Source organism: Ciconia boyciana, chromosome 13 (genome assembly GCF_034638445.1).
Source record: "Ciconia boyciana chromosome 13, ASM3463844v1, whole genome shotgun sequence".
Lineage (NCBI taxonomy): Eukaryota > Metazoa > Chordata > Aves > Ciconiiformes > Ciconiidae > Ciconia > Ciconia boyciana.
The window spans coordinates 4682954-4692936 of NC_132946.1; positions in this window are offsets into that span (position 1 = coordinate 4682954).

The window sequence follows — 9983 nt, forward strand, 5'->3', positions numbered from 1 at the left end:
GCACCCCCTAGCACCCTGAAAGCTGAGCGACAGGGCAGTAAACAGCAGCAGACAGGTCAGCCCTGCGCTCCCTATTCACGTTTCACCCTGCAAAAGAAAAGAGCTACTTTCAGCTCCAGCCTTTTCTCTAGAAAAATGCAGCTTCCAGCCCAGAGGCCCCTTCCCCGGCCCCATGGCGAGGGCTGAAAGGGGGCTTGGACGGCCGGGCTGGCCCCACCACCCCTCTTAATCAGCCGGGGCATGCATGAAGCCTAATGCCGTCGCGAAGATTTCGGCACTATTGACACACACGGCGCGTTAAACGCCTTACGGGGGATTTGCATAAGCTTGGGGAGGGAGGAAGAGCACAGAGAAAAGTGGCGACAATGGGAAAGTAAATGCATTAAAGCGCTTAGGAAAAAAAAAAAAATCTGATAAAGGAATAAACCCGTTAAGGGAATATATTACTCGTAGCCCGGTTATTAAAATCCTGCCTTATAGGAAATCCTCTTAAAGCGATCACCTGATTGTGTGTTAAATTCCTAATTGAATAATAAAAGAATTATGTATTTCTTCCATAGAGGCACAAAGATGGGAGCCCATGCGGATGGAGCTGGCGGCAGAGGAGATGCGGGGAGAGGGGTCCTGGGGCAGCAGCACCATCCAGGAGGGACGAGACGGGAGAACTGGGGCCAAAGGAGGATACGGGGTAGGGAGGGCTGCCTGGGGAAGGGGAAGGCTGCAGCACCAAGCACCTTTGAGGGCAGCAGAGGAAAGCTTGAGGAGCGATGGTGCCCGGGGGGAGGAGAAGGACCCGATGGATCTCCAGGGCTCCTACAGCCCTGGCTGCTGCAACAGTGTGGGGCTCACAAGGGATGAAAATGCACCAGCAGTGACTCCTGCCACGGAGCTGCAGGGAACGCAGCAACTGCAGCCACCCAGGATGTGGGCAAAGGGGACTTTGGGGGGGTTACAGCAGCCCCTGAAGCTGCTGAGGAGCAAAGGGGGGGCCCAAGTCCAGCTCTGGGGTAACTCCACTGCTGACACAGGTCCTGCAGCAGAGGCATGGCCCCCGCCACCCCCTTGCCTCTCCCACTGCCAGCTTGCCCCCCCCAGTTTTCCCAGCCAGGGCTGAGGGTGATGCTTGTGCGGCCTCTCCTGCCACCCTTCCCCCTGCCTCCAGGCTATAAATAAGATGCAAAAAAACCCAACCAAATTTAAAAAACCAGCACCTGGCACTTAAGAGGTGGGGGAGAGCAGCGGAACCGACATGCACCAAAACCCCAGCCTGTGCTGGGAGCGGGGGGTGAGGGAAGAGAAAAAGAAACAGAAGAGCTAAAAATAGCCCTGGGAGCTGCTTTCTTCCCGGAGATCATTTTTCTACCCGGCCATTTCATTTCATAAACAGGATTATTTATTTATTTCTCCCCCTCGTTACTCCACTTTTTTTTTTTTTTTTTTTAAATTCAGTGCCATCCCTTTACCCATCCCCATGTCTCTCTCAAAAGCAAGTTAAAAAACCCAACACCCAAAACCAAGAAAAAAAAAAAACAACCCATCAACCCCCTTGATCGCTCCAGGAAAGGCTTGCATCGCTACAGCTCTTTATAGGTAATTGAATATCCCAGAGTGCATCTGCTAATGCAAACTCCAATATAAATAAGCGGCAGCGGTGAGCTCGGGGAGGGCAGAGGTGGCAGCTGAGAAAACAAAGTGAGCAGCACCCAGCAAACCCCGGCCCCGGCCAAGCTCAGGGGCTGCTCGGGGCTGCCAGAGGCTTTTTATTAGGCAGAATTGGATTGCCAGGGCCAGGCTGAAGTCCCACTCCTGGGCGAGCATGGGAGCTGGCAGCAAGCAGGGAGGCAGCGTTTGCAGGGAGATGGTTATTGAATTATCCTCGCCGCAGCGCCCTTTCAAGAGCCAAGCTTGTGCACGGCAGCGGGGTGCAAAGCCCCCTGATTCCCAGGGGACACCCGTGTCCCCCTTAGCCCGGCAGGTCCCCCATGGCCCCCGCTCCAGCTGTACAAAGGAGCTCATGGTTTTGCACCGTTTGCATCTCCGGCGGTGCCCGTACCTCCTTGTTTCAGCATCCTCCAGCAGCAGCCAGGGAAATCAAGGATGACAGGAGCAGTTAATTTGAGCCTGCAGAGACCATCTTTCTATGCGTGCGTTGTTTTGTTTCCAAATAGACTTTTAATAACTAATTTCAGATGGTAAAAAGAAATAGCTATATCCTGACCTCTTGAAATGCAAATTGCCTTTCGTCCTGGGAGACATGAAAGGCTGTTTCCTATGTGAAACGTTAAAAAGGAGCAAGATAGCATCTCCTGGCTCTGCCTCCCTGCTTTCGTTTTCAAAATCGTTGAAGAGAAGAGATGCTTTCTGCGATTTCGCTGTGCTTGTTGTCCATACAGAGCAAGCACAGGGCACTGAAGGGCTGGGCGGGGGGGCCCATGGGGCACCTGGAGCAGAGACCCCCATATGCCGATGGTGCACAGGGAGAGGACACAGCATAGGGTTTGTATTTCCTACAAACCAGACCTGCTCAGGCTTCAGACAACAGCAGAGATAGTGGGGCCAGGTGAAGCCCAGAGCTTTGCCCTCTCCTGCCAGGACTCAATTTTTGGGCCCCATTTCAAAAGCTGCAATACGATTTGCTCAGGAAAACATGACAGAGTAGTGGTACAGTCACTGGCTTAAAGACACAGCTAAAACCACCACCATTCTGCTCTGGCCTGGCCCCACCACAGTCCTCCCAGCCTGGCGTGGCTGCACATAAGCTCCTTCTCCAGCCTCCCAGCAGCTTTCCCACGCAGGAGGCTTGTGCCATGCACAGCAGCCAAGAGCCCTCTGCCTCCCGGAGCAGCTTTGGCTCAGGGGCTGGGTGAGGGCAATGACAGACTTTTTTTTTTTTCCTCTATCTTGTTCTGCTCCAAGTCACAGAGCACCAGTGCAGAGAAAGTGCCCTGAGGATGTACTAAAGGTGCTGCAGAGGTAGGCAGAGGGATGCTCCAAGAGGGAACAAGGGAAGGAGCAAGGATGTGCCAGGGAGTAAAGGCTGGGAGGCTGCCAGGGAAGCAGTAGGGACACTCTGGGGGCAGAAGGCTGGGATGCTCCTAGGGAAGGGAGAAAAGAATATAGATGTTCCAGGGGAAGAAGGCTGGGATGCTGCTGGGGAGGGAGCAGGGACACGCTGGGGGCAGAAGGCTGGGATGCTCCTAGGGAAAGGAGGAAAGAACATGGATGTTCCAGGGCAGAAGACTGGCATGTTCCTAGGGAAGGGAGGAAAGAACATGGGCGTTCCAGGGAGGAAGGCTGGGATGCTCCAAGGGAAGGGAGGACAGAACATGGACGTTGCAGGGAGGAAGGCTGGGATGCTGCTGGGGAGGGAGCAGGGATGCTCTGGGGCCAGAAGGCTGAGATGTTCCTAGGGAAGGAAGGAAAGAACATGGATGTTCCAGGGGAAGAAGGCTGGGATGCTCCTAGGGAAGGGAGGACAGAACATGGACGTTCCAGGGAGGAAGGCTGGGATGCTCCAAGGGAAGGGAGGTCAGAACATGGACGTTGCAGGGAGGAAGGCTGGGATGCTGCCGGGGAGGGAGCAGGGACGCCCCGCACCACCATCTAGTGGCTGCGCGGCGGCAGAGCGCGGCTGCCCCCGGCCCCCCCGGCCCCCAGCACCGTCACCTTCGCCATCAGAAGGGCCAGGCTTCCGCTGGGACGTCGCTCCGACTGCCCTCCACAGATAAAATAAGTTATCGGCCCTGATCTGGAGCTGCCGAGGAACCAGACGGTGAAGTGCCAAGGAGGGGCTTTGCAAGCACGGCTCGCCTGCGCCGAGGGTGCTCACCCAGCCCCGTTCAGCAGGAGATGCTAAGCAGGTACGTGCTGTGCTGGCACCCAAAGGTGACAGTCTGTACCCACCGCGTGGACAAGGTGGGTCCATTCCCCCATGTCACTCGGTGCTCCCCAGCATAGCACCCAACCTGGACTGGCGCAAACACAAGCCGCCCTCTCCCAGGGCCTTTCTTGCCCCTGCAAAATAGTATCCAGAATATCAAAATACCGTCAAAAGCCTCTAGCCTTTTTATGGACTTACCTGGACTTAGCAGTCTCCAAATCCTTTATTATAACCTGTAACTTAATAAAACTCACTGCTAAAAACACCCCAACCAAACATAACAAAGTGCTGGAACAGCAGGCATCAGATTTCCTCAACTCCAGCATTAGCTCGCATCACACCATTAATCAGCTGAAGAAGTCCCTGCCACGGGCCTGGCCAAGACCTGTCCAGGCCAGGTTAGAGGCAGTACGCCAAAGATGCACGCTCAGGGAGGGGTGAGCATTCAGCCAGGAGTGGGTGCTGCAGCGGGACAAGTTGCCCCAAACCGGGGCAAGGTCAGAGCAGGGATGGTGCTCGCCCCTGCCTGCCGCTCCCCCAGCACTGCCCCAGCACCTCCTTTCTGCCTGCCTGCTGTAAGAAACAGCGATGCTGCATCAAAGGTTTGCTGCAAGCCAGCAAGGCTGCGGTCAGTGTGAGCCCACCAGAGCCGTTCTGCCCGGTACCGCTGCTCCCGGCAGCACGCTTGGCACAGCCACGGCCCATGAAGTTGGGCTGTTTACACCAGAATTGTGCTATTACTCCGAGTTATTTCATCTTGGACTTGAGCCCTGCATAGCAAAGGGTCTCAGTACCTGATCACTTGGTAGACCACTGCAGCACAGCTAAACCCAAAAGCCTACTATCGGGAGAAAGCATGCCAGAAAGGAACACAGGCACGAGTCCATGTCTACCCTTGTAATGAGATAAATAATTGGAGATGAGATTTCTTAGTCCCTTCCCTGGGAATTCAGGCTTAATGGGCCAGAATCAGTAACAGCAGATGCGAGACTGCCGATGTGAATGCAACCATGGCTGCCTAGTTCAGGGCTGGGTTTGACCCATTATTTATGATTTTTCCCATGCTTACTGGAGAATATTCTGCTTTGCTCTTCTAGGGCAGGAGCAGAGGGGCAGTTGGACCTCCCAAAACAGTGGGTCTGGATGACCACATCCACTGGGGGCACAGGGACAGAGGAGTTGTTGGCATCACCACTGCAGCTGGAAGTTGCTGCCACTTATTGAATCCACCAGCAGCTTCTCTCAGATCCCGTTTACTCCAGGCAGGTGACAGGAAACATCACCAGCAGCCGAATGAGCAGTTTAGAAACACTCATCTGAGCCAACATAACCTATTTTGCCTGAAGCAAGTGGAGGCACACAAATGGCACCGACAGGACAGCATTGCCCTCCAGAGCTAGATCAGGAGAGGAGCTGCCCGCAGCTTCGCAGCTGAGGCCTCGCTATGAAACAGTCACACAGGAGAACAAGGAGAGTCCCATCATCGCATCCTCCACCATTGCTAGCAAGAGCAGAAAGGCTTTTTCTCCTCTTGTCCACCCTGATCAAAGTGTTTATCGTGGCTTGGCAAAAGGAAGGATACATACAGAAGCAGGAGATGCCTCCTCACCCATCCTCATGGGCTCGCTCCAGATCTTCCTCCTGGGCTTGAAGGTTGAGAAGCAACAAGCTTGGAGTGACAGCAGTGAGCGGGGCGCGTATTTGAAAGCGCTGCATCAGATGAAACCCATAGAAGAAAGAATAAAGGCAGTTATCTAAACTCACCTGAGGAGCAGGAGAAAAACGCATGAGCGCAAGTCCCAAGAGCAGCAGCTTTAAAGGAGAAACAAGAGGGGAAAATTACATTTGCAAGCAAAATGTGCCAGGAGAAACCCAGCTTGTCCTCTCCCAGTCCCTGCAAAACCCAAGCTGATGGTGTCTTTCGAGAGCAGCTACAAAGCACAGCTAGGACTGAGAGCTTATTACTGCTGGCGTTTCATTTGGGCCACAGAGTACAGAACGCGTTAGCGTCACCCTGATCTTATCTGGCCCCATCTCCAAGCAGCAAACAAAAGGAAGAAGACACAGAATACTTATCACAACACAGATTTAATTTCTTAGGCAGTTATAAAATTACAAAGAGCGATGGGCTAGCAGTGAGAGCCAGACACTTGGTGAGGTGGAATGTTAGACAGATTTTTCCACTTATCGCCACAGATATCGAACAGAGTAAGTGAGCACTGCAGGATGCAAGGTTTTCTCCACGTAAGGAAGCAAATGCAAGAGCAAATAGATTCAGGTAGACAAAGGGTTGACTCAATGCCCCACAGAAACCCAGAGCTACAGGTTCAGGAACAACTCCCCGCTCCTGCAAAATGAATCGGACACATGCAAAGGCAGCGCAGGGGGAGTCAGCGTACAGATTGCTGCAGCTGCATGGTCAAAGCCACAGCACTGAGACATCTGTAACGAGCACAACTGTAGCTATTTGCAAGCCAGAATAAAAACTTCTCGTCTGCTGTTTTCAAGGCAGTGCAAGATGAGATTCGCCAATTTGAAGTGTGTTAAAATGAAGGCATGTTATGGTTAGAAAAACAGGAATTTGCTGAATTCCTTTGGTTGTGCAACTGGAATCTGAGAGGATTTATTTACAGTCAGAGCCATGCTTTCTTCATTGCGAGCCTTTCACAGTGCAGCACAGATTCCAGAAAAACAAAGGCCTGCTCTGCACATGTGGGGAAGACACTCTGCCTTGCTCTCAGATGTTAACAGGTTAAATCAAGGCCACTGTTAGCCAGGACAGCTGGAGCACAGAATAAAACTTTGCAAATCTCTGCAGTGATTAATCCCCACCAATGCTTTGGACAAAGACTCCCGTCGCTCTGCAAACAGCAGTGGAGCATCTGCACACACAAGTGGTGTACTGAATAGCTCAGTGACCTACAAGGAAAGAAATTCTACTGTCTTACTGCATGTTGCTTTGGTGCTAATGCCATCATTAGAGCCAAGAAAGCACAGCATGGGATGTAACAAAGACCACTCTGCTAATCGGCTTCTCAGGGCTCTACGCTAACCTACTCACTGAGCTGGTGGCTCTTTAGTTCATTCCTCCCTTTTTACTGTTACACATAGATCAGATGCAACTCTCCTCTGTGGAGACACTTGTCGCTGTATTAAGAGTCTTGTCAGATATTTATTTGCATTCAGGCAGACTTGAAAAGCCACCACCTCTACCCCCACCCTCTGCAGAAACAGGCCCCAGAAACTCACTTGCATAGGACCTGAAGCAGCAAGGTACATACACACACCTGATCGCAGAGGGAGCGCTCGCACAAACGTCTTGCTGAACAGGGCCTCAGAAGAAACAGCTTTTATTAACCTCTTTATGCTTTTTACTTCCTCCTCCTCTGCCAGGACCAGCCTTTTAACTGCTAGATTTGTATCTATCACTTGTATTTTGGAAACAGTGACATAAGACCAGTCCGGAGCAGATAAAAGCTTCCTGCTTCAGAACTAGAAATACAAAGTAGGGTAAACAGACAGATGTCGAGACAGCAGCGGAGTATGTACGCTCACTACCTATTTACACATCAAGAGAAACAGCTCCTTCCCTACGGTACTCACTGGGAACAGAACCCACTGCAATCTAAGACCTGAGTTCAGGATTCCAAGTTTGTGTGTTCCCCCCTCCCCAGCTTTGGTTGTTTCAGTTATCTCTCTCTGTCCCCAACCCTCTAGGGAGTTAAAAAAAGCTATCAGAAGTGCAGTCTGTACCTAGAGAGAGATGCACTGTCACAGAACAAACACTGTCCTTCCAAGGAAGGTCAGTCTAAAACAAGAGGGGCTGTATAGGTGTTCCCATATCGTATGACAAGCCCATGGCCACAGCACAGGGCTAGAGCCTCCTTGGCTTACCCTGAGGAATCCAGGGCAGGTAGACCATCAGAATATAAATGTTTAGACACCACCTGATCCACAGAGTATAGCAGTGCAATCGTACACTCCATACTCAGGTGAGGATGCAGCTGCAAACAGCATTTCTGGTATGTTTAAGAAAAAAAACACCACCAACAAAAAAAACCCCTCAAAAACCAAAAAAAACAAACATCTTTGTGTCATTGGGATGAAACCCCAACCTGAAAGGCTTCTAACTTTGGTAGCATACCACAACAGGGTGGTTACTGAGGGCCTAAAGCCATCAGAGGGAAATTATATTAGTCACATTTTATCTGAGAAAGAGTTTATATCCTCATGCAATGAAGACAAACTACTGTCACCACTCCTAAATACACTGTCAGTGGGGACCAGAAACCACCTGCCCCACCCTACTAGCTCCTTGCTGGTCACTAACCCCACAATATTAATATTTTTGCTCTCTAAAAAGATTTTCCCAGTTACAACAACAACAAAAAGACAGATACTTTAAGTGGCTTCCAGCTTCTACTTAAGAGTGAACCAAGCAGGGCATAGCAATTCAACAGTCAGTCTGTGGCTCTGGAGTAGGAGCATACTACAGCATATGGAAGACACAAGTACAGTGAATATAGGCTCTCCAACTCACCTGTGGAAGATAAGGTGTAAAAGTCAAGAAGGGGTTAAAATCAGTACAATAAGTGTTCTCAATTTTTAGCAGTAAAAGTTAGTGATTACATTAAGGGATATATCTTACCACGTAAGATCGCCTTTGTTACACTCACGAGTTGTAAAACTTGTGTGCTTAGCAGTCCTGTGTTGCTTATGCGTGTTTACTGCAAACTCTCCTTGTGGAGTCTACGCCAAGCCTCCAAGTATGTTATCAGGAATGTTACCAGCTTTAGTCTGGAACGACCAGACATCTGGCAGCTCCTGGGTGGTTCAGTTTGCCAGCAAAGCTCACTGAGCTTATATTTACTTCAAGACTTGTATTTTACTCTGCAGTTGTGAGCTCCACAGCTGATAGCACTTGCAGTAAAAAAAAAAATAATTCCAGACCATGGAATTTAGTTGTCAGCCAGAGCTCAAAGTCAAGAGACTAAGCAAGATTTCAGCATGGCTCAGTGGTTTGCTTTGAATGTGCTGGGTTCTGGAGAGGAGACCGCAAGCCACTCCAGCCAACTACTTAAGACAGCCAAGGGTTTTCAGTGAATAAACAAGCCTGATCCCTTCTCTTCCACATGTGCTCGTGTAAGAACACCTTCCACATACACAGACTAACAGTAGCCTCGCTGATACAGGCGGCTCTCTTGGCAGGGGCTACCACCATCTTCTGCACTTTTAGAGGAAGGGGAAGCCCACCTGCCCACACAAGGCTTTGGGGACAAAGACCGCTGCCTGCTATTGCTTGAGGAAGCCTTGTTAGCAGTACCAAATCCTAAAAGCACATCACTGTCTAGTTGTGGTAGGGAGTTCACACGTAGCTGGAGTACTCAGCTTCTGTCCCCCTCTCAAGATCTGCAATTTCCTTGTCTGTTTTTATTTTTACTCCTTTGCAGTCAGTAGAGGGAAAAGAAGCAACCCACATTGCTACACAAAAGGCAAAGCAGGCTCATTTTGGCAAGGAAAAGTAATACTCACCAAGTACTTTGCTCATCACTTGTTCACTAACTGTTATCCAAGACTTAAGAGAAGGCACATTACAACCCTAAAAATAGTCTGCAGCACTGCTCAGCCTTGGAAAGCCCTAGCCAGGGTCAGGGCAGTTAAGGAGTTATTCCAAACCTGCCAAAGAGACAACCAGTCCTTGGAGTGTATCACAAGAGGTACTCTGATGAAAGGGGAAATAAAGTAAAAGAAAAAAAGAAAATAAAGAGAAAAAGCACTGTTATCCAGCAGTAGAGAACCCAGAAGAAAATTAATCTTCCAAAATAATTTATATGTACATCAGTATCTGGGAAAAAAAAAATCATGAACCTTCATTATTAGAACAGTACACTCAGCCCCAGACTGAAGAGAAGCAAGAATTCAGAGCTATGCCTCCCAGCTGAAAACCTTAAGGCTGTTTAAAGAGTGGGGCTGCCATACTCTACAGGGACTTCCATCCAGCCTGACAGAATCCTTGCTTTGGATAATTTAAAAAAGTATAAAAAAAAGGTTATTGCTACTCTGCCAAGGAAATAAGACAATCTACAGAAGAGAAAGAAAGTGC